This window comes from Rhinoraja longicauda, chromosome 19 (genome assembly GCF_053455715.1).
Source record: "Rhinoraja longicauda isolate Sanriku21f chromosome 19, sRhiLon1.1, whole genome shotgun sequence".
In the NCBI taxonomy this organism is placed as follows: Eukaryota; Metazoa; Chordata; class Chondrichthyes; order Rajiformes; family Arhynchobatidae; genus Rhinoraja; species Rhinoraja longicauda.
In genome coordinates, this window is record NC_135971.1 from 13,095,240 (window position 1) to 13,118,147 (window position 22,908).

Consider the following 22,908-nt stretch of genomic DNA (forward strand, 5'->3'; position numbering starts at 1 on the left):
GTGGGCCTCACTATGGCACTGGAGGAGGCCCATGACAGAAAGGTCAGACTGGGAATGGGAGGGGGAGTTGAAGTACTCGGCCACCGGGAGATCAGTTTGGTTAATGCCTACTCGTGCACCTATTTTCTATGTTTCTATGACAAGGTCCCACATAAGAGATTAGTATGCAAACTTAAAGCACACGGTATTGAGGGTTCAGTATTGATGTGGATAGAGAACTGGTTAGCAGACAGGAAGCAAAGAGTAGGAATAAACGGGTCCTTTTCAGAATGGCAGGCAGTGACTAGTGGGGTACCGCAAGGCTCAGTGCTGGGACTCCAGCTATTTACAATATATATTAATGATTTGGACGAGGGAATTGAATGCAACATCTCCAAGTTTGCGGATGACACGAAGCTGGGGGGCAGTGTTAGTTGTGAGGAAGATGCTAGGAGGCTGCAACGTGACTTGGATAGGTTAGGTGAGTGGGCAAATGCATGGCAGATGCAGTATAATGTGGATAAATGTGAGGTTATCCACTTTGGTGGCAAGAACAGGAAAGCAGACTATTACCTGAATGGTGGCCGATTAGGAGGGGAGATGCAATGAGACCTGGGTGTCGTGGTACACCAGTCATTGAAAGTAGGCATGCAGGTGCAGCAGGCAGTGAAGAAAGCGAATGGTATGTTGGCATTCATAGCGAGGGGATTTGAGTATAGGAGCAGGGAGGTTCTGCTGCAGTTGTACAGGGCATTGGTGAGACCACACCTGGAGTATTGCGTACAGTTTTGGTCTCCTAATCTGAGGAAATACATTCTTGCCATAGAGGGAGTACAGAGAAGGTTCACCAGATTAATTCCTGGGATGGCAGGACTTTCATATGAAGAAAGACTGGATAGACTCGGCTTGTACTCGCTGGAATTTAGAAGATTGAGGGGGGATCTTATAGAAACTTACAAATTTCTTAAGGGGTTGGACAGGCTAGATGCAGGAAGATTGTTCCCGATGTTGGGGAAGTCGAGAACAAGGGGTCACAGTTTAAGGATAAGGGGGAAGTCTTTTAGGACCGAGATGAGAACGTTTTTTTTCACACAGAGAGTGGTGAATCTGTGGAATTCTCTGCCACAGAAGGTAGTTGAGGCCAGTTCATTGGCTATATTTAAGAGGGAGTTAGATGTGGCCCTTGTGGCTAAAGGGATCAGGGGGTATGGAGAGAAGGCAGGTACGGGATACTGAGTTGGATGATCAGCCATGATCATATTGAATGGCGGTGCAGGCTCGAAGGGCCGAATGGCCTACTCCTGCACCTATTTTCTATGTTTCTATGTAAGCCGCCTGGAGGACATGGCAGCTTCCAGCGCACTCCAGTAACACATGCAACACGGACATCCTTACCTTGAAAAAGCCGCCACTAGGTCAATTTTTGTGCTGTAAAAAAATGGGGAAGCTGGAGGATCCGGCGGAGGAAGAGGAACCGAGACAAGGGCCGCCAAGCCCGCGGGCGCAAGAAGCAGCTGGGAAGATGTCTGGCCAGCCGGCGGGAGAAGGGGAAAGGCGGCCGGGAAGGGTGGCAGGAGAGCAAGGCCGAGAAGCAGAGGGTCACTGACCTGGGGGAGAGGGAGAAGAAGAGGAGGAGGAGGAAAGGACGAGGAGGAGAGGAAGGGGTTGAGCGAGCTGGGAGAGGAGCAGCGGGAAGAACCCGAGCCGAGGGGCCTGGAGGATCTGCTGGGGCAGAAGCAGCGAGCACTGGAGGTCGGCGACCCGCCTGAGGGCGAAGGGCCCAGGGAGCCGTGCTCGACGGCCTTGGAGGAGGAGGCGGTGGAAGAGGAGGGGGAGCGGAGTGTCGAGCCCGAAGAGGAAGAGGAGCCGGGGAGAGGCATTCAAGAGAGAGCTGGATACAGCTCTTAAGGATAGCGGAGTCAGGGGGTATGGGGAGAAGGCAGGAACGGGGTACTGATTGAGAATGCTCAGCCATGATCACATTGAATGGCGGTGCTGGCTCGAAGGGCCGAATGGCCTCCTCCTGCACCTATTGACCGGCGGCGGAGGCCAAGCAGCATCGAGAGCTGGGCTGGGCGCTGGGAGCCGAGGGGGAGGACCAGGCCATGGTTCTGCTCGGCGGCCCCAGCCTCGAGGTGTTCAACCGGTCAAGTGGAAGCGGAGGCCGGCTGACGGAGAGGCCAGCAGGAGCAGTGAGGGCCCGAAGAGCCACAGGAAGCGAGGCGCGGAACAAGAGGCGCCGAGCCTGGAGGAGCAGGGGAGGGGGCGGGACGCTTGAGGTGCCTGGGAGGGAGCCGGAGACGCGCTGATGGGAGAAGACCAGCCGGGGGGTCCGGGGGAAGCCGAGCTGCGGCAAAGTGCGGCCCCAACACATTGGACTGCAGTGCACGGCGTGCCCTCCAGTAGGCATTGCATGGCAACTGTACGGGTCAGGGGCCGTGACCTCGTCTGCCGTGCAATCCCCCTACACTGGTATAGGCGCCATTTTTGTAAGCAAAATTATACGTTATGCCAAAAGATACGAGAGGAGCAAGACAGACCACTCGACCCTAACAACCGTAGTACGTCAAGGCGCCATTTTAGTAGGCAGAAACCTGCAGAAACATTATTAAAAAGAATAATAACAAACAATTGTGAATTGACAGATGAGGTATATTCTGCATTTTATCGGTGTCATCACACATACCGTTCCCCCACAACACTGATCACACTGCGAGAGGCGGGTATTGCTTACTAAAATGGCGCCTTTGCGTACTGCACTTCAGTACAGGCAATTTCAACAGAGTGGTTCATCTTGTTCCTCTAATATATTTGAGTATGTGTGATGATACCATTAAAATGCAGCATATAATCTCATCTATCAACTTAGAGGTCTTTGTTATATTGCTTTTTAAATGTTTCTGCAGGGTTCTGCTTACTAAAATGGCGCCGTGACGCACTACGGTTTTGAGGGTCGGGTGGTCTATCTCGCTCCTCTAGTATCTTTGGCCGGGTTGCTCCACCAGGCCGTGCTGTCCCGCTGCCGTGTACTCGGACTCCATTTTATCGGTGTCATCACACATCCTGTTCCCCCAAAACACTGATGACACTGCGAGAGGCGGGTTTTGCTTACTAAAATGGCGCCTTATGTATAGTTATAAGCAATTTCAACGGAGTGGTTCCTCTATCTTTGAGTATGTGTGATGGTACCATTAAAATGCAGAATATCATCTATCAACTTACAGGTTTTTGTTATTTTTCTTTTTAATTGTTTCTGCAGGGTTCTGCTTACTAAAATGGCGCCGTGACGCACTCCGGTTTTGAGGGTCGGGTGGTCTATTTCGCTCCTCTAGTATCTTTGGCCAAGCGGCACAGCTGGCGGAGTTGCCGCCCCCACACGCCAGAGACACAGATTGGACGCTGCCTGAGAAGGGAAGAAGCGGGCAGCAATAGCCGGCTGTGGAGCGGGTCCGTGAGTGGACGGACCCGGTGGGTGGGCGGCCGGCCGGCTGCGAGCAAGGATGGACTCACTCGGCGGCCGACGGGAACAAAGAGGCGGCAGGTTGCCCGCGGGCGGCCCTGTCTGTCTGTCTGTCTGTCTGTCTGTCTGTCTGTCTGTCTGTCTGTCTGTCTGTCTGTCTGTCTGTGCGGCGGCGGCGGCTGCGCGCGCATCGCTCGCTCGCTCCAAGCTGCGAGAAACGGCTTTGGCGGGAACGCAACCGCCGCCGCCGCCGCCGCCGCCCGCGGGGAGAAGCTCGGAAACCATGGAGACCGGAGAGCCGAGGGTGGGAGGGAACGGCTGATGGCGACGGATGCGAGGAATGGCGCGGCCGGTAGGAGAGGAGACGGACCGGGGTATTGCCCGAAGTCAGATGTTGGAGGAACAAGATGGAGCAGTCCGTTGAAATCGCCCGGACTGAAGTGTGTGGGGGGGGAAATAACTGCGGATGCGGTACAGACCGAAGGGACACAAAATGCCGGAGTAACTCAACGGGTCAGGCAGCATCTCTGGAGAGAAGGCACGGGTGACAAGTGTAGTGCGTAAAGGCGCCACTTTAGTAAGGACAGACAACCCGCCGCTCGTTACGCCTCTCGCAGTTGATTTTGAAATGTTTCCCCTACTTAATTTCTCTGAATGTATTGTTTCTTACTATTTCTGCCCATTTCCCTCCCATCCTTCCTCCCCAGCCCCCTCTTTTGTGCAGTTTCCCTTGTATTGTTCAAACACACACACTCTGCACAAATTTAACTTATTGTGTGTGTTTTGGGGTAACACTATGTGTGATGATACCATTAAACTTCAGCATATATCTCATCTATCAATTCACATTTTTTTGTTATTTTTCTTTTTAAATGTTTCTGCAGGGTTCTGTTTACTAAAATGGCGCCGTGACGCGCAACGGGTTTGAGGGTCGGATGGTCTATCTCGCTCCTCTAGTATCTTTGGCCGGGTTGCCCTCTCTCTCGGCCGGGTTGCCCTCTCTCGGGCCGGGTTGCCCGCTCTCTCGGGCCGGGTTGCCCTCCCTCTCGGGCCGGGTTGCCCTCCCTCTCGGGCCGGGTTGCCCTCCCTCTCGGGCCGGGTTGCCCTCTCTCTCGGGCCGGGTTGCCCTCCCTCTCGGGCCGGGTTGCCCTCCCTCTCGGGCCGGGTTGCCCTCTCTCTCGGGCCGGGTTGCCCTCCCTCTCGGGCCGGGTTGCCCTCCCTCTCGGGCCGGGTTGCCCTCCCTCTCGGGCCGGGTTGCACTCTCTCTCGGGCCGGGTTGCCCTCTCTCTCGGGCCGGGTTGCCCTCTCTCTCGGGCCGGGTTGCCCTCTCTCTCGGGCCGGGTTGCCCTCTCTCTCGGGCCGGGTTGCCCTCTCTCTCGGGCCGGGTTGCCCTCTCTCTCGGGCCGGGTTGCCCTCTCTCTCGGGCCGGGCTGCACTCTCTCTCGGGCCGGGTTGCCCTCTCTCTCGGGCCGGGTTGCCCTCCCTCTCGGGCCGGGTTGCCCTCCCTCTCGGGCCGGGTTGCCCGCTCTCTCGGGCCGGGTTGCCCTCCCTCTCGGGCCGGGTTGCCCTCCCTCTCGGGCCGGGTTGCCCGCTCTCTCGGGCCGGGTTGCCCGCTCTCTCGGGCCGGGTTGCCCGCTCTCTCGGGCCGGGTTGCCCGCTCTCTCGGGCCGGGTTGCCCTCTCTCTCGGGCCGGGTTGCCCTCCCTCTCGGGCCGGGTTGCCCTCCCTCTCGGGCCGGGTTGCCCTCCCTCTCGGGCCGGGTTGCCCTCCCTCTCGGGCCGGGTTGCCCTCCCTCTCGGGCCGGGTTGCCCGCTCTCTCGGGCCGGGTTGCCCTCCCTCTCGGGCCGGGTTGCCCGCTCTCTCGGGCCGGGTTGCCCGCTCTCTCGGGCCGGGTTGCCCGCTCTCTCGGGCCGGGTTGCCCGCTCTCTCGGGCCGGGTTGCCCTCTCTCTCGGGCCGGGTTGCCCTCCCTCTCGGGCCGGGTTGCCCTCCCTCTCGGGCCGGGTTGCCCTCCCTCTCGGGCCGGGTTGCCCTCCCTCTCGGGCCGGGTTGCCCTCCCTCTCGGGCCGGGTTGCCCGCTCTCTCGGGCCGGGTTGCCCGCTCTCTCGGGCCGGGCTGCCCTCTCTCTCGGGCCGGGCTGCCCTCCCTCTCGGGCCGGGTTGCCCTCCCTCTCGGGCCGGGCTGCCCTCTCGGGCCGGGTTGCTCCACCAGGCCGGGCTGCCCTCTCGGGCCGGGTTGCTCTCTGCACAAATTTCACTTATATATATATATATATATATACTTCAGCATATATCAGTATATAGAGTCTGTAGAAGGGTCTCGACCCGAAACGTCACCTATTCCTTCTCTCCCGAGATGCTGCCTGACCTGAGTTACTCCAGCATTTTGTGAATATATATTTATGAATGTGTGTGTTTTGTGGGAACAGTATGTGTGATGATACCATTAAAATGCAGCATTTATCTCGTCTATCAACTCACATTTTGTTGTTGTTTTTCTTTTTCAATGTTACTGCAGGTTTGCCTACTAAAATGGCGCCGTGACGCACTAGGGTTTTTAGGGCCGAGTGGTCTATCTTGCTCCTCTAGTATCTTTGGTGTCGCCTCCCGCGCCATGAAGGTCGGCTGCAGGAGGCGCCCCCTGAAACAGGCGGTCAGGTGCAAAGATACTAGAGGAGCAAGGTGGAGCACTCCGTTGCCATCGCCCGTACTGAACTGTAGCACGCATCGGAGCTGAATGGCCACCATTTTAGTAAGCAAAACCCGCCTCTATTAGTGTGATCAATGTTGTGGGGGAACAGTATGTGTGATGACACCATTAAAATGCAGCATATATTTCATCTATCAACTCACATTTTGTTATTTTTTATTTTGAAATGTTTTTCCTTGCTTAATTTCTCTGAATGTATTATTTCTTACTGTTTCTGCCCATTTTCCTCCCCAGCCCCCTCTTTTGTGGTTTCCCTTGTATTGCTCAAACACACACACACTGCACAAATTTAACATATCTACCTTCTATAAATATATATGAATGTGTGTTTGAGGCAAGATAGAAATAAATAGATCTCAACGTTCACTTAGTGTGAAGAAGGAAACCCGACCCGAAATGTCATTTATCCATGCCCTCCAGAGGAGCACTCCAGCAGTTCATGTATTTTTTTTCCTCCATCATATGTTGGAACAAGTTTGGTGGATTTGCTGAGATGTGGTTGATGTCGCGAGACATGGATGTTTCCCTTCTAAAATCCTGGGTACCTATGTTTGATAATGTTGGAAGACAGTCAATTCCTGTTGACTTTAGTGTTCAGATAATTAGACATGTGGCTTTACACGCATGCATCATGCTATGATACGTAGATACCATCAGCTTGGAGAAGGGGCCCCCACCCAAAATGCCACCTATCCAAGTCCTCCAGAGGTGCCACATTGAGGCAACACAATAATCTGTGGTGGAGTAATGGTAATCTCCACAAATACTATCCACTAAATAGTTGATAACTTAAATGACGTGTTTTAACTGATTACTTATTTTTAACGTTTTGATACAGTTCCAACATTTCAACTGCAAAATAGAAAAGAGGCAGATAGAAAAGAGGCAGATTCATGGAGGATGGATGCAAAATGGTGGAGTACTCAGACTGATGAAGAGTCTCGACCCGAAACATCATCTATTCCTTTTCTCCAGAGATGCTGCATGACCTGGTGAGTTACTCCAGGATTATGTGTCCATCTTTGGTGTAAATCAGCATCTGCAGTTCCTTCTTACACAGATCGATGGAGGATGTGGAAATCAAGGACAAGAATTTTACAATCAAGTACATATGGACAGGATCTGACACACAGGTTATAGGGAGCAGAGTATTGGTTAACCTAAGTTTACAATGCAGGACAAAGGAGATTTGTGTGAGTCCATTCACAAAGTCAATTATGGAAGGAACAAAGGCATCAGAGGTTTTAGCATTAGATGACCAGAAACAGTGAAGGAGAAGGAATTATTTATGCTGGATGATGGGAATCATTTGGGATCAGAAACACAGCTTAGTGTTAAATATGTGGAAAAAGAGCTGTGAATATTCCATTGCCATCACAAACAGACGAGCAAATATTGTTGCAGTTTGTGGCAAGGAACTGAAGACAATCAGTTTGGTCTTCCCAATATTTAATTTTACTTTGCGGAGATTTTATAGAATACAGGAGGAAACAACCCTTAATTGTATGCAATGGGACATTATAGTGAAGCAGTGATTCTACAGTAATATCGGAATAAACTTTTAAAAAGCTGTAATTTTGAATGTTTATTTAAATAACGAAACAGTACTATACTACAATCAAAGTACAGTGTATCTCAATAGATTGAAATAAAAACTAGTCATACTTTCTGTGTTTCAAAGATATAATAAAACAAAGCAAAACAAAAGACCCAAAAAAGGGGGAAGAAGGGGTGGGGGGATCCATTAGTCAGGAGGCAGAGATTGCAGAGAGTGGAAAAACGTTAAAAAAGATTGCCACTTATTGATAATCCGCCATTGAATTTGCATCTCTGAAGTACAGATTTACGGATTCTGGGTGCCTTTACACTCCATAAAAAAAGAAGAAATAGCTTGTTCGATCGTTTTAAATAAACTTTTCGACAAGAAAAGGGGGAGACATTGGAACAGAAACCGGAATTTGGGCAAAATGTTCATTTTAATTGTATTTATTCTTCCAATCAGCGACAGAGGTAGACTTCCCCATCTTTGAATGTCAGATTTGATCTTAGACACTAAAGAGGAAACCTTAGCAGAAAAACGGGAGGTAAAAGTTCTGGTTACATTGATCCCCAGGTGCTTAAATAACACCTGAGGGGCTCAGAGGGGCTCAATTTGAAAGGTATATCAGACTTTAAGTTGTAATGCAGGAGCGTTGATAGGATAGCATTCACTTTTGGAAATATTAACTTTATAACCTGAGAATGAGCCAAATCTCTGAAAAATAGATAGGATTGCTGGTATAGATTGGTTTAGATCTGAAACACAACAATAAATCATCAGCACAAAGCGATAGCTTAAATTCCATGCCTAATTGTGATATCCCAGTAAAAATAGGAGAAGACCTCAAATATATTGACAAGGGCTCTGTAGCTAGTGCAAACAATAGGGGGGATAAGGGGCATCCCTGTCTGGTGCTACAAGACATGGTGAAAAAACTGGATTGAATGCCGTTGGTGGAAATAACAGTATAACAATATAACAGAGCTTTATTTGTCATTCGGTACCGAAGTACCGAACGAAACTACATAGCAGTCATAGAAAAAAAGAACACAAGACACATAGCCCCAACACAAACGTCCATCACAGTGACTCCAAACACCCCCTCACTGTGATGGAGGCAACAAAACTTCCACTCTCTTCCCCACGCCCACGGACAGACAGCTCGTCCCCGACCGACCCGCACAGTCCCCGCAAGGGGATGGAAGTCCCCCCGGCCGAATCGCACCGGGCGCTGAAACATCTCGCGGCCGAGCCGGGCGATGAAAGGCCCCGCGACCAAGCCTTGCGCAGCTAAGTCCCGTGGTCGAGCCGCACCAGCGATGTAAAGTCCCGCAGCCGAGCTGCACCGGGCGATGCAAAGTCCCGCGGCCGATCCGCACCGGGCAATGTTAAGTCCAGCAGCCAAGCCGCACCGGGCGATGTAAAGTCCAGCGGCCAAGCCGCACCGGGCGATGTAAAGTCCAGCGGCCAAGCCGCACCGGGCGATGTAAAGTCCAGCGGCCGAGCCGCACCGGGCGATGTTAGGCCCCGCAGCCGAGCCGCACACCGCGCCGTGAGGAAGAGAAAAGTTCCCGCCACCCCCCACCCACACCACCACCCCCCACATGTATGTACACAACCAAAAAAAATACAAAAACCATCCCAACACCGACACACAACAAAAAAAAAGGAAAAAAGACGAACAGACTGCTAGCGAGCCGCAGCCATTAGGCGCCGCCACTTCCGCCACTTGCTAGTGGAGATGTATAAAGGAGACGTATCCACAAAATAAATACATTTCCCAGCCCAAATTTACTTAGTACTGTAAGCAAATAGTCCCACAACCATGTCGAACGCTTTTTCAGCGTCGACTGAGATCATAGAAACATAAAAAATAGGTGCAGGAGTAGGCCATTCGGCCCTTCGAGCCTGCACCGCCATTCAATATGATAATGGCTGATCATCCAACTCAGTATCCTGTACCTACCTTCTCTCCATACCTACCCCCTGATCCCTTTAGCCACAAGGGCCACATCTAACTCCCTCTTAAATATAGCCAATGAACTGGCCTCAACTACCTACTGTGGCAGAGAATTCCACAGATTCACCACTCTGTGAAAAAAAACTTTCTCATCTCGGTCCTAAAAGACTTCCCCCCTTATCCTTAAACTGTGACCCTTTGTTCTGGACTTCCCCAACATCGGGAACAATCTTCCTGCATCTAGCCTGTCCAACCCCTTAAGAATTTTTTAAAGTTTCTGCCTTCGAAAGTTGTCGAAAGCCTTCTGGAAGTCCAGATATAACACATCCACTGGTTCTCCCTTATCCACTCTACTAGTTACATCCTCGAAAAATTCTATAAGATTCGTCAGACATGATTTACCTTTCATAAATCCATGCTGACTTTGTCCAATGATTTCACCACTTTCCAAATGTGCTGCTATCCCATCTTTAATAACTGACTCTAGCATTTTCCCCACTACTGATGTTAGACTAACTGGTCTGTAATTCTCCGTTTTCTCTCTTCCTCCCTTTTTGAAAAGTGGGGTTACATTAGCTACCCTCCAATCCTCAGGAACTACTCCAGAATCTAAAGAGTTTTGAAAAATTATCACTAATGCATCCACTATTTCTGGGGCTACCTCTTTAAGCACTCTGGGGTGCAGTCTTTAGCAACATCTGGGTTTATCACAGGGAAATTGATAAGAATAAAAAGGGAAACTCAGAAGAATAAAAAGTGCAAAAAACAGAATTAATGGTGGTAGGGTCTAAATGTAACATGCCTGATGAATCTTTTATCTGGGGGATCATACGTGAGGCTGCCTGGTGGCGTAATTTGTGAGCCAGGAGCCTGTTTGCCTTGTCGCCATGCTCGTACTTTGTGGAGCGCGAACGCAAAAGAAGGCGCTCAGCATCAGTGGTTGTGATGAGATCGAATTCAGTCTGCAAATCAACACGACATTTAAGTAAACTGGGAGAGGGACAAGAAGAACGTTGTTGATCCAATTTACTAATGTTAATAGAGAGCTCTTGCAATTTAGCTTTACGGGTTTTATTCAACTGCAGAATACAAAATAATTTAACCCCGTAAATATGTTTTTAGTGATTCCCATAGCAGTGAGCAAGAGACAGGTTCTGTCTCATTCTGATTGATAGAAATAAAGTCAAAATTTGAGGCTGCAATAAACATATTGAATTTATCGTCTGACTAAAGCAGAGTATTGAACCTCCATAATGCTGAGTACCGGGGTTGTGGGGAAAACTGAATATCCAAAGAAAGAGGGGCATGGTCAGAGATAACAATAGGATGGTATTTAGCGGTTAACACTTTGGAGATTAATTTGGCATCAATGAAATAATAGTCAATTCGAGAGAAAGACTGATGCATCTGTGAAAAGAAGGAATATTCTTTAATTTGGTTGTATAAAATCTCCAGGGATCAATACAACCATTCTTAGACATGAAATCAGAAACCGATCTTGACATCAAAGATGGCGTCAGGATTCGGGGATTGGAGCGGTCTAGTTTGGGATCAATTACACAATTCATGTCACCACCAAATGTAAGGAAGTTATTATTTAACGAAGGGAGACATTCAAACAGCTTATCCATAAAGTGTTGGTCGTCAAAATTAGGGGCATAGATATTAACTAATTAAATGGGAACCTGAGACAATGTACCTGAGCCATTTTTGTCAGATATAATTTTGGACGCTGAAAACTGAATTGATTTCCCGATTAAAATGGCAACCCCTCTGGCTTTAGAGTTGAAATTTGAGTGAAACACCTCAGAAACCCAGGGGCATTTTAATCTGGCTTAGTCTTTAGTGCGCATATGGGTTTCCTGCAAAAACACTAGGTTAGCTTTAAGTCGTTTCAAATGAGCAATTACCCTCGATCTCTTAATCGGGCTCCCCATACCTTTAATACTCCAGCTTACAAACCTCACAGAAGAGCCAGTATGTGAGATTACTGAATTACTAGTATTAGTGGCCATTTATTAAGAAGTTAGATATAGAAAGAGCGTAAACATGGACCCCCACCCAAAAGGAGAAAGGAGAGAAGAGAGAAAAAACCCCCCCAAAAAACACCCCGGATACAAAACAACCCCACCACCTCCCCCCATAGCACTTACATCGACCCATCCCCAAATGATGGAGAACCCAGTGCAAACTCCACAAGGAGTCAAATCCCTAACAGATATGCTTACAGCTTTTAACCTAATGGTAATAGTATAACTTAGATATAAATCTGGGCTCCTGCAAATTTAACGGTGATAAACAACAAGGCACAAATAAGCCAATCCACTTCAACATCACAAAACTTGGTTTGTAGAGTAGAGAAATGATAAATGTCCATACTAAATGAGAACTTCTTTGTCAACCTTATATATCTCTTTTCAGTTCTCTTACTTGTTCAATGTTTTAATGAATGATCTGGCGTCTTCTGGTGATTTAAATTCCCTCTCGGCGCCGTTATGCGTAACAAGGAGGCGGGCCGGGTATAGCAAGCCAAATCGTATCCCCGGTATCTCACGGAGCTGGCGCCGAATATCATTAAAGGCTGCTCGGGCACAGGCTGTCCTCGCTGTGTAATCGGGAAAGATAGAGATGTCTATGTCTCCGATCTTGATCCGTTGTTGGGCTCTGGCTCGCCGCAGAATATCCACACAGTCTATATGATAATGTAGTCGGGCGATTATGGGGCGGGGCGCTCACCTGGCTTCGGCTTTAGCTGGAGAGTGCGATGAGCGCGGTCCAACAGAGGCTCTTTCTCAAGTTTAAGAGCGCCCTTGAGAAGGGTGGAGACAGCCGCTGCAGTGGAGGAGTTGGTTGAGTCCTCGGGAATACCCACTATCCTTATATTGTTGCGCCGTGATCTCGCTTCAAGGTCCTCGCATTTATTTTCCACTCTTACCATTTCGGCTGACAGATAATCCACTTTAGTCTGGAGAGTGGCGATGTCATCGGTGCAAGTAGAGAGCGAGGTTTCCATTTCACCTACGGTATTCTTCAGCGCACTCACGTCGGAATGGATGTTGGTAATAGAAACAAATAAATCAGATAAATCTGATTTCACTGCCTGTAACTCCGTCTGGATAGAAGATAAATTCTCGTTCAAGGCCACTTGAAGCTCGGTCCTAAAAATAGACGCCATCTCATTGCGAAGGGAGGAGAGCAGGTCGGCCTTGAAGTCAGATAAGGCAGTAACACCTGATAGCGCAGCCACTCATTCCGGACTGGAAGATGAGTCACTGCGAGACGGGGATGTGGCTTGCGGAGCAGGCCGCTGTGGTTGTGCAGATAAAGTGCTCCCGGATTGGGCTTTTGCAGGCATTTTGATCAGCAAGAAATCAAAGTTTAAGTATTGGGTAAAACTTACAAAAAACAAAACAAAAAAAAAAGTGTGCCTAGAGACGGATTTTTTTTTAGATTATTGCAGGAGCCCCTGAATTCGTGTCCTATTCCATTGATTGCTAAGCCGGAAGTCCCCAATACTATAGTCTTAACATGAAAAGTACTTCAAAAAAGAGATTGGCACATAAACTTATCTATGGAATAAAATAAACATTAAAAAGATCCGTTATTCTACCGCTAAAAGATTGCTAAGGCCACATAAAATACGTTTCCAGGAACTCAATGAAAATAACTTCTTAATTTCTTTTCGGAAACGCAGAGAGAGGTGGGAAGCGACAGTCCAAGGAATCGACTTCACACACTCCAGGAAGGTGGCGTGGAAGACCTTCAATCGCCTCACCGGTCGAAGTACCCGCCCAAAGCATTGCCCTGTCACGGCCAACTCCATCGCCCACCAGTTCCTGGCCAATGGCCACTCCAAAGATGCGGACAAGAACCATATTTGTTCTGTCAAACAGGAAACTACTAATCCTTGGAAAGCTCCAGGTGCTGATGGGCACTGTCAGAACTTTCCTCTGCAGAACTTTCTTCTGTCATCTCTCAACTGAAATGTGGAAAAGCCCAGGGTCCTGATAACATCCCCCCAGAATTCCTGAAACACTGCGGTCCTAAATTCCTGGTCTGGCTCCGTGAGTTTTACTCCTCTTGGCTCATTGGTCAGTCCATTCCGAAGATCTGGCGGAAGGCCACCATCAAAACCATACAAGCCTGCGGACAACGCAAGGAACAATCGGCCCATCTCACTCCTCTGTGTCCTGTACAAGCTCCTCGACGGATATGGAACTTGTCGCGGTATACCTTGAGACCTGGAGACTAAAACCGAGTGTGGCAAAAACCACCACAACGGCCTTTCACCTGAACAACAAGGAAGCTCAACGCCAGCTAACCGTCACCCTCAATGGGTCATCCCTACCCTACAACCCATTTCCCACATACCTCGGGGTGAAACTAGATCGGCAGCTGACCTACAAGCAACACCTGGAAGCTCTTTGTGCTAAAGTCTCGGCACGGAACAACCTCCTGCGTTGCTTGGCCGGATCGTCTGGAGCGCCAGGACATCTACTTTTCGAACCAGTGCTCTTGCACTCGTGTACAGCGCCGCTGAGTACGCCGACCCAGCATGGTGCCACAGCGCTCATAGTAGCAAGCTAGACGCCACCCTCAACGACACCATGCGGATCATCACTGGCTGCCTACGCCCTACTCCAACGGATCTCCTGCCGGTGCTCGCAGGTATCGCAGCCGCCAAGCTTTGCAGAGAGTTCTTCGCTCATAGGTTGGAGTGCAAGGCCCCATCGGATGCCAAACATCCTTTGCACCACCTTGCCCAGGATTCACAGTAACTGGGACCTCCACTCCTGTCCTCTCGTTGCCCCTTCTCCCGTCACGCAGCGACCCTCTGGCTCCGGTTTCAACATACTAGGAGCATAGAGAACCAGCTGGGAACAGACATTGTGACCTCCTCAATTCACTGTCGCACCGAACACCACAGCCCTATTGATGTATGGATTTTAAAAATGGGGCATAATTATCAACCCTCATTAACGTGTCGGAGAATAGCTGGTAAAAATCGAAGGTATCACAAAATGCTGGAGTAACTCAGGAGAGAAGGAATGGGTGACGTTTCGGGTCAAGACCCTTCTTGAGATTGATGTCAGGGGAGGGAGTGGGACTAAGATAGGATGTAGTTGGAGACAGGAAGACAGTGGGAGAACTGGGAAGGGAGGGGAAAGGGAGGGACAATCTGAAGTTAGAGAAATCATACCGCTGGGTTGTAAGCTGCCCAAGCGAAATGAGATGCTGTTCCTCCAATTTGCGGTGAGCCTCACCATGACAATGCAGGAGGCCCAGGACAGAAAGGTCAGAGTGGGAGTGAGAGAGGGAGTTGGTGCTGAGCCACCAGGAGATCAGGTTGGGTGAGGCAGAGTGAGCGAAGGGGTTGAGCGGAAGGATCGCCGAATCTGCGTTCGGTGTCGCTGATGCAGAGAAGCTGACAACTGGAACAGCGGATACAGTAGATGAGGGTGGAGGAGGTGCAGGTGAACCTCTGACTCACCTGAAAAGATTGTTTGGGTCCTTGGATGGAGTCGAGGGGGGAGGTAAAGGGACAGGTGTTGCATCTCCTGCGGTTGCAAGGGAAAGTAGGGACGAGTGGACTAGGGAGTTACGGAGGGAACGGTCTCTGCGGAAAGGAGAAAGGGGAGGAAAGGGGAAAGTGGGATCCCGCTGGAGTTGACGGAAATGTTGGAGGATAATTTGTTGTGTACGCTGGCTGATGGGCTGGAAGGTGAGGACAAGGGGAAACTATCCTTGTTACGAATGGGGAGAGGGGGAGCAAGAGCGGGACTGCGGCATATAGAGGAGGCCCGAGTGAGAACCTCATCTATAATGGAAGAGGGGAAGCCGCGTTTCCTAAAGAATGAGGACATCTCTGATACCCTAGTGTGAAACACCTCATTCTGGGCACAGATGCGGCATAGACGGAGGAATTGGGAGAAGGGGATAGACTTTCTACAGGAGACAGGGTGGGAAGAAGTGTAGTCAAGATAGCTGTGGGAATCAGTAGGTTTGTAGTTGATGTCGGTCACCAGTCTGTCTCCTCTGATGGAGATAGATCCAGAAACGGTAGGCAGATGTCGTAGATGGTCAAAGTATATTTAAGAGCAGGATGGAAATTAGTGGTGAAATTTATGAAGTCAGTGAGTTCTGCATGGGTGCATAAGATAGCACCAATGCAGTCATCAATGTAGCGGAGGTTGAGTTCGGGGATGGGACCAGTGTACGCCTGGAACAGGGATTGTTCGATGTACCCGACAAAGGCAGCTAGGGTCCATGCGAGCGCCCATAGCTACGCCTCGGATTTGGAGGAAGTGGGAGGAGTCAAAGGAGAAGTAGTTGAGGGTAAGAACCACCTCTGCTAGGTGGAGGCGAGTGTTGGTAGATGGAGATTGGCTGGTTCTACGGTCGAGGAGGAAATGGAGGGCTTCAAGGTCATCCTTGTGGGGGATGGAGGTGTAGAGTGACGGACATCCATGGTAAAGATGAGGGAGTGGGAGCCTAGAAACCGGAAGTTATTGAGACGGAGAGCATGTGAGGTATCCTGGACATAGGTGGGGAGGGATTTGACCGGGGGGGTAGGATGGAGTCGAGGTCGGTGAAAATTAATTCGGTGGGACATGAACAGGCAGAAACAATGGGTCTGTCAGGACAGTTCTGTTTGTGGATTTTAGGGAGAAGGTAAAATCGAGCCGTGCGGGGCTGGGGAACGAAAAGGTTGGAGGCATTAGGGGGCAGAGCGCTGTAATTGGTGAGATCAGTGATAGTATTAGTGATTAAGGTCTGGCGCTCATCAGTGGGGTCATGGTCCAAGGATAAGTAGGAGGAGGTCTACGCCGCATCTGCGCCCAGGATGAGGTGTTTCATTACAGTGGTTATGGGAGATTTCAACATGCAGGTAGACTGGGAAAATCAGCTTGGTAATGGAACTCAAGAAAGGGAGTTTGTGGAGTGCCTCCGATAATGAACCGGATTTGATAAGGGAACTCGAGGTAAAAGAGCCATTAGGAGGTAGTGATCGTATTATGATAAGTTTTAATCTATAAATTGAGAGGGAGAAGGGAAAATCGGAAGTGTCAGTTGAGCAAGGGGGGCTACGGAGGCATGAGAGAGGAGCTGGCCAGAGTTGACTGGAAAGAGACCCTAGCAGGGAAGACGGTGGAACAACAATGGCAGGTATTTTGGGGAATAATACAAAAGGTGCAGGATCACTTCATTCCAAAGAAGAAGAAAGATTCTAAGGGGAGTAAGAGGCGACCTTGGCTGACAAGGGAAGTCAAGGACAGTATGAAAATAAAAGAGAAGAAATATAACACAGCAAAGATGAGCGGGAAACCAGAGGATTGGGATTCTTTTAAAGAGCAACAGAAGATAACTAAAAAGGCAATACGGGGAGAAAAGATGAGGTGCGACGGTAAGCAAGCCAAGAATATAAAGGAGGATAGTACAAGCTTCTTTAGGTATGTGACAAGGAAAAAAATAGCTAAGACAAATGTGGGACCCTTGAAGACAGAAGCAGGTGAATTTATTAAGGAAATGGCAGACGAGTTGAACAGATATCTGTATTCCTACTTGGATCTGTCTTCACTCAGGAAGACACAAACAATCTCCCAGATGTACTAGAAGGGCCAAATGGCCTACTCCAGCACCTATTGTTTAATATATCTGCCTACTTGTTTTTGCCGCCAAAGTGGATAATCTCACATTTATCTCTATTATACTGCATCTGCCCACTCACTCAACCTGTGCAGGTCACCCTGCAACCTCCGAACATCCTCTTCGCAGTACACACTGCCACCCAGCTTTGTGTCATCCTCAAACATGCTAGTGTTACTTCTAATTCCATCATCCAAATCATTAATATATATGGTAAACAGTTGCAGCCCCAACACCGAGCCTTTCGGCACTCCACTCGCCACTGCCTGCCATTCTGAAAATGACCCATTTACTCCTACTCTTTGCTTCCTGTCTGCCAACCAATTTTCTATCCATGTCAACACCCTACCCCCAATACCATGTGCCCTAATTTTGCTCACCAATCTCCCGTGTGGGACATTATCAAAGGCTTTCTAAAAGTCTAGATACACTACATCGACTGGCTCCCCTTCATCCATTTTACTTGTCACATCCTCAAAAAATTCCCGAACATTGGTCAAGAGTGATTTTCCTTTCATAAATCCATGCTGACTTAGACTTGTCCTTTTACTGCTATCCAAATGCACCGTTATTACCTCTTTAATAATTGACTCCAGCATCTTCCCCACCACCGATGTAAGGCTAACTGGTCTGTAATTCCCTGTTTTCTCTCTCGCTCCTTTCTTGAAAAGTGGGATAACATTAGCTGTCCTCCAATCCACAGGAACTGATCTTGAATCTATTGAACATTAGAAAATGATCACCAATCCGTCCACTATTTCCAGAGCCACCTCCCGAGTACCCTGGGATGCAGACCATCAGGCCCTGGGGATTTATCAACCTTCAGTCCCATCAGTCTACCCAAAACAATTTCTCGCCTAATGCAAATTTCTTTCAGTTCTTCTACCCCCCTAGATCCTCTGTCGCCTATACATCTGGAGATTGTTTGTGTCTTCCTTAGTGAAGACAGATCCGAAGTACCTGTTCAACTCTTCTGCCATTTCTTTGTTACCCATAATAATTTCACACCGTGTCTGCCTTCAAGGGACCCACATTTCACTCTGCTACTCTTTTACTCTTAACATATCCAAAGAAGCTTTTACTGTCCTTTATATTCTTGGCCAGCTTCCCCGCGCACTTCATCTTTTCAGCCCGTATTGCGCGTATTTTGTTACCTTCTGTTGTCCTATGAAAGTTCCCACCGTAAGTGCACGTGGGCACGAATGACGTCGGGCGGAAGAGGAAGGAGGTGCTACAGCGGGAGTTTAGAGAGTTGGGAAAAGCGCTGAGAAGTAGGACGTCGAAGGTGGTTATCTCTGGACTGCTACCGGTACCTCGTGCTGGTGAGGCCAGGAACAGAGAGATAGAGGGTATGAATTTATGGCTGAGGGGCTGGTGCAGAGAGCAGGGATTTAGATTTCTGGACCACTGGGATCTCTTCTGGGCTAGGGGTGACTTGTACAAAATGGACGGGTTGCATCTTAACAGCAGGGGGACAAACATTCTGGCAGGCAGGTTTGCTAGTGTGACACCTGTGGCTTTAAACTAAGTAGTGGGGGGGAGGGGTTAACAAATTGTGAATATGAAGATGAGGTCAAAGGGAATACAGGAGATATTGCAAAAGACTCTCGGAAGAATGGGAACAGAAGTTCTAGAGCGGAAAAGAAATTAAGGGCAGGGCCAATTGTGAACGATGTGAGAGAGGAGGTAAATACAGAAGTTAAAGTGTTGTACTTAAATGCGCGTAGTATAAAAAATAAAGTGGATGAGCTTGAGGCTCAGTTAGTCATGGGCAAGTATGATGTTGTAGGGATCACTGAGACATGGTTACAAGAGGACCAGGGCTGGGAACTGAATATTCAGGGTTACACAACGTATAGAAAAGACAGACAGGTGGGCAGAGGGGGTGGGGTTGCTCTGATGGTAAGGAATGATATTCATTCCCTTGCAAGGGGTGACATAGAATCAGGAGATGTTGAATCAGTATGGATAGAAATGAGAAATTGTAAGGGTAAAAAGACCCTAATGGGAGTTATCTATAGGCCCCCAAACAGTAGCCTCGACATAGGGTGCAAGTTGAATCAGGAGATAAAATTGGCGTGTCAAAAATGTAATGCTACGGTGGTTATGGGAGATTTCAACATGCAGGTAGACTGGGAAAATCAGGTTGGAAATGGACCCCAGGAAAGAGAGTTTGTAGAGTGCCTTCGAGATGGATTCTTAGAACAGCTTGTACTGGAGCCTACCAGGGAGAAGGCAATTCTGGATTTAGTGTTGTGTAATGATCCTGATCTGATAAGGGGACTAGAGGTAAAAGAGCCATTAGGAGGCAGTGATCACAACATGATAAGTTTTACTCTGCAAATGGAAAGGCAGAAGGGAAAATCGGAAGTGTCGGTATTACAGTATAGCAAAGGGGATTACAGAGGCATGAGGCGGGAGCTGGCCAAAATTGATTGGAAGGAGGCCCTAGCAGGGAAGACGGTAGAACAGCAATGGCAGGTATTCCTGGGAATAATGCAGAGGTTGCAGGATCAATTTATTCCAAAGAGGTGGAAAGACTCTAAGGGGAGTAAGAGACACCTGTGGCTGACGAGGGAAGTCAGGGACAGCATAAAAATTAAGGAGAGGAAGTATAACATAGCAAAGAAGAGTGGGAAGACAGAGGATTGGGACTCTTTTAAAGAGCAACAAAAGTTAACTAAAAAGGCAATACGGGGAGAAAAGATGAGGTACGAGGGTAAACTAGCCAATAATATAAAGGAGGATAGCAAAAGTTTTTTTAGGTACGTGAAGAGGAAAAAAATAGTCAAGGCAAATGTGGGTCCCTTGAAGACAGAAGCAGGGGAATTTATTATGGGGAACAAAGAAATGGCAGACGAGTTAAACCGTTACTTTGGATCTGTCTTCACTGAGGAAGATACACACAATCTCCCAAATGTTCTAGGGGCCGGAGAACCTAGGGTGATGGAGGAACTGAAGGAAATCCACATTAGGCAGGAAATGGTTTTGGGTAGACTGATGGGACTGAAGGCTGATAAATCCCCAGGGCCTGATGGTCTGCATCCCAGAGTACTTAAGGAGGTGGCTCTAGAAATAGTGGAAGCATTGGAGATCATTTTTCAATGTTCTATAGATTCAGGATCAGTTCCTGTGGATTGGAGGATAGCAAATGTTATCCCACTTTTTAAGAAAGGAGGGAGAGAGAAAACGGGTAATTATAGACCAGTTAGTCTGACATCAGTGGTGGGGAAGATGCTGGAGTCAATTATAAAAGACGAAATTGCTGAGCATTTGGATAGCAGTAACGGGATCATTCCGAGTCAGCATGGATTTACGAAGGGGAAATCATGCTTGACAAATCTACTGGAATTTTTTGAGGATGTAACTAGGAAAATTGACAAGGGAGAGTCAGTGGATGTGGTGTACCTCGACTTTCAGAAAGCCTTCGACAAGGTCCCACATAGGAGATTAGTGGGCAAAATTAGGGCACATGGTATTGGGGGTAGGGTACTGACATGGATAGAAAATTGGTTGACAGACAGAAAGCAAAGAGTGGGGATAAATGGGTCCCTTTCGGAATGGCAGGCAGTGACCAGTGGGGTACCGCAAGGTTCGGTGCTGGGACCCCAGCTATTTACGATATACATTAATGACTTAGACGAAGGGATTAAAAGTACCATTAGCAAATTTGCAGATGATACTAAGTTGGGGGGTAGTGTGAATTGTGAGGAAGATGCAATAAGGCTGCAGGGTGACTTGGACAGGTTGTGTGAGTGGGCGGATACATGGCAGATGCAGTTTAATGTAGGTAAGTGTGAGGTTATTCACTTTGGAAGTAAGAATAGAAAGGCAGATTATTATCTGAATGGTGTCAAGTTAGGAGGAGGGGGTGTTCAACGAGATCTGGGTGTCCTAGTGCATCAGTCAATGAAAGGAAGCATGCAGGTTCAGCAGGCAGTGAAGAAAGCCAATGGAATGTTGGCCTTCGTAACAAGAGGAGTTGAGTATAGGAGCAAAGAGGTCCTTCTACAGTTGTACCGGGCCCTGGTGAGACCGCACCTGGAGTACTGTGTGCAGTTTTGGTCTCCAAATTTGAGGAAGGATATTCTTGCTATGGAGGGCGTGCAGCGTAGGTTCACTAGGTTAATTCCCGGAATGGCGGGACTGTCGTATGTTGAAAGGCTGGAGCGATTGGGCTTGTATACACTGGAATTTAGAAGGATGAGGGGGGATCTTATTGAAACATATAAGATAATTAGGGGATTGGACACATTAGAGGCAGATAACATGTTCCCAATGTTGGGGGAGTCCAGAACAAGGGGCCACAGTTTGAGAATAAGGGGTAGGCCATTTAGAACGGAGATGAGGAAGAACTTTTTCAGTCAGAGGGTGGTGAAGGTGTGGAATTCTCTGCCTCAGAAGGCAGTGGAGGCCAGTTCGTTGGATGCTTTCAAGAGAGAGCTGGATAGAGCTCTTAAGGATAGCGGAGTGAGGGGGTATGGGGAGAAGGCAGGAACGGGGTACTGATTGAGAGTGATCAGCCATGATCGCATAGAATGGCGGTGCTGGCTCGAAGGGCTGAATGGCCTACTCCTGCACCTATTGTCTATTGTCTATTGTAACTCCCTCATCCAATCGTCCCTTCCCACCCAAACCACCCCCTCCCCAGGTACTTTCCCCAACAACTGCAGGAGATACAACACCTACTCCCCCCTCCACTCCATCCAAGGACCCAGTGTTTCCAGGTGAGGGAGAGGTTCACCTGCACATCCTCCAACCTCATCTACTGTACCCACTGTTCCAGATGTCAACTCCTCTACATCGGCGACACTGAATGCAGACTCGCCGATCGTTCCACTCAACACCTCCGCTCAGTCCACCTCATCCAAGCTGATCTCCCCATGGCTCAGCACTTCAACTCCCCCCCCCCCCCACTCCCAGTCTGACCTCTCTGTCATGGGCCTCCTCCATTGTCATAGTGATTGGAGGAACAGCATCTCCTATTTCGCTTGAGCAGCTCACACCCCAGCGGTACGAACATTGACCTCTCAAACGTCCCACTGTCTTCCTGTCTCCAACCACATCCTTTCTTTGTCCCACCCCCTCCCGACATCAGTCTGAAGAAGGGCCTCGACCCAAAACGTCACCCACACCTCTGAGATGCTGCCTGACCCGCTGAGTTACTCCAGCATTTTGAGAAACCCTCATTAATGTTGTCCACGTTACTTGGTGTCTGGGGCTTGAGGTGCTGGTAGGTCTGGGTGGACCCGATTCCTCGATTTCTTCTTCCTGTGTCGAGATTTTTTTGATGGTTTGGCGAGGGGCATGCCATCAGTCATTTCAAGGGGAATCACAGGAGGAGCAGTTTCAGGCGTCTTGTTCTTTAGATCTGAGCCTGGATATATTCTACCGCTCCTCCTTTTGATTCGATGCAGTTGGCGCACTGCCAATCCTTCAGCCAGCGTGTGTGGTCTTGGAACCCGACTCTGAAAGGCTTCTCTGATGTTGTCGTTTCCGATTTTGTTGCTTTGGTTGCCAGTTGTGTCAGTGCCCTCCGTGTTTGTCTGGGCCACTGGCATTGCAACCATGGGCTCCACAGAATCGCTATGGTCCTCAGCCGGAGGGCCTGCAGCC

The 22,908-nt window shown here is 49.0% G+C and overlaps 1 protein-coding gene across 7 annotated transcripts in view; it reads left to right on the forward strand.

Annotated features, from left to right (window-relative positions):
• The first annotated feature begins 3,400 nt into the window (after nucleotides 1-3,400).
• Nucleotides 3,401-22,908, forward strand: part of LOC144603140 (uncharacterized) — a 33,424-nt gene continuing 13,916 nt past the window's right edge. For 2 of the 7 annotated variants that reach the window (XR_013548548.1, XM_078416292.1), the window contains exons 1-2: nucleotides 3,401-3,879; nucleotides 6,984-7,137. The gene's annotated coding sequence lies outside the window, so the exon portion shown is untranslated. Of the gene's footprint in view, nucleotides 3,880-3,984; nucleotides 4,017-6,006; nucleotides 6,188-6,983; nucleotides 7,138-13,339; nucleotides 14,314-22,908 lie in introns of those variants that run through there. The other 5 variants (XM_078416291.1, XM_078416293.1, XM_078416295.1 and 2 more) reach the window with 5 other exon arrangements.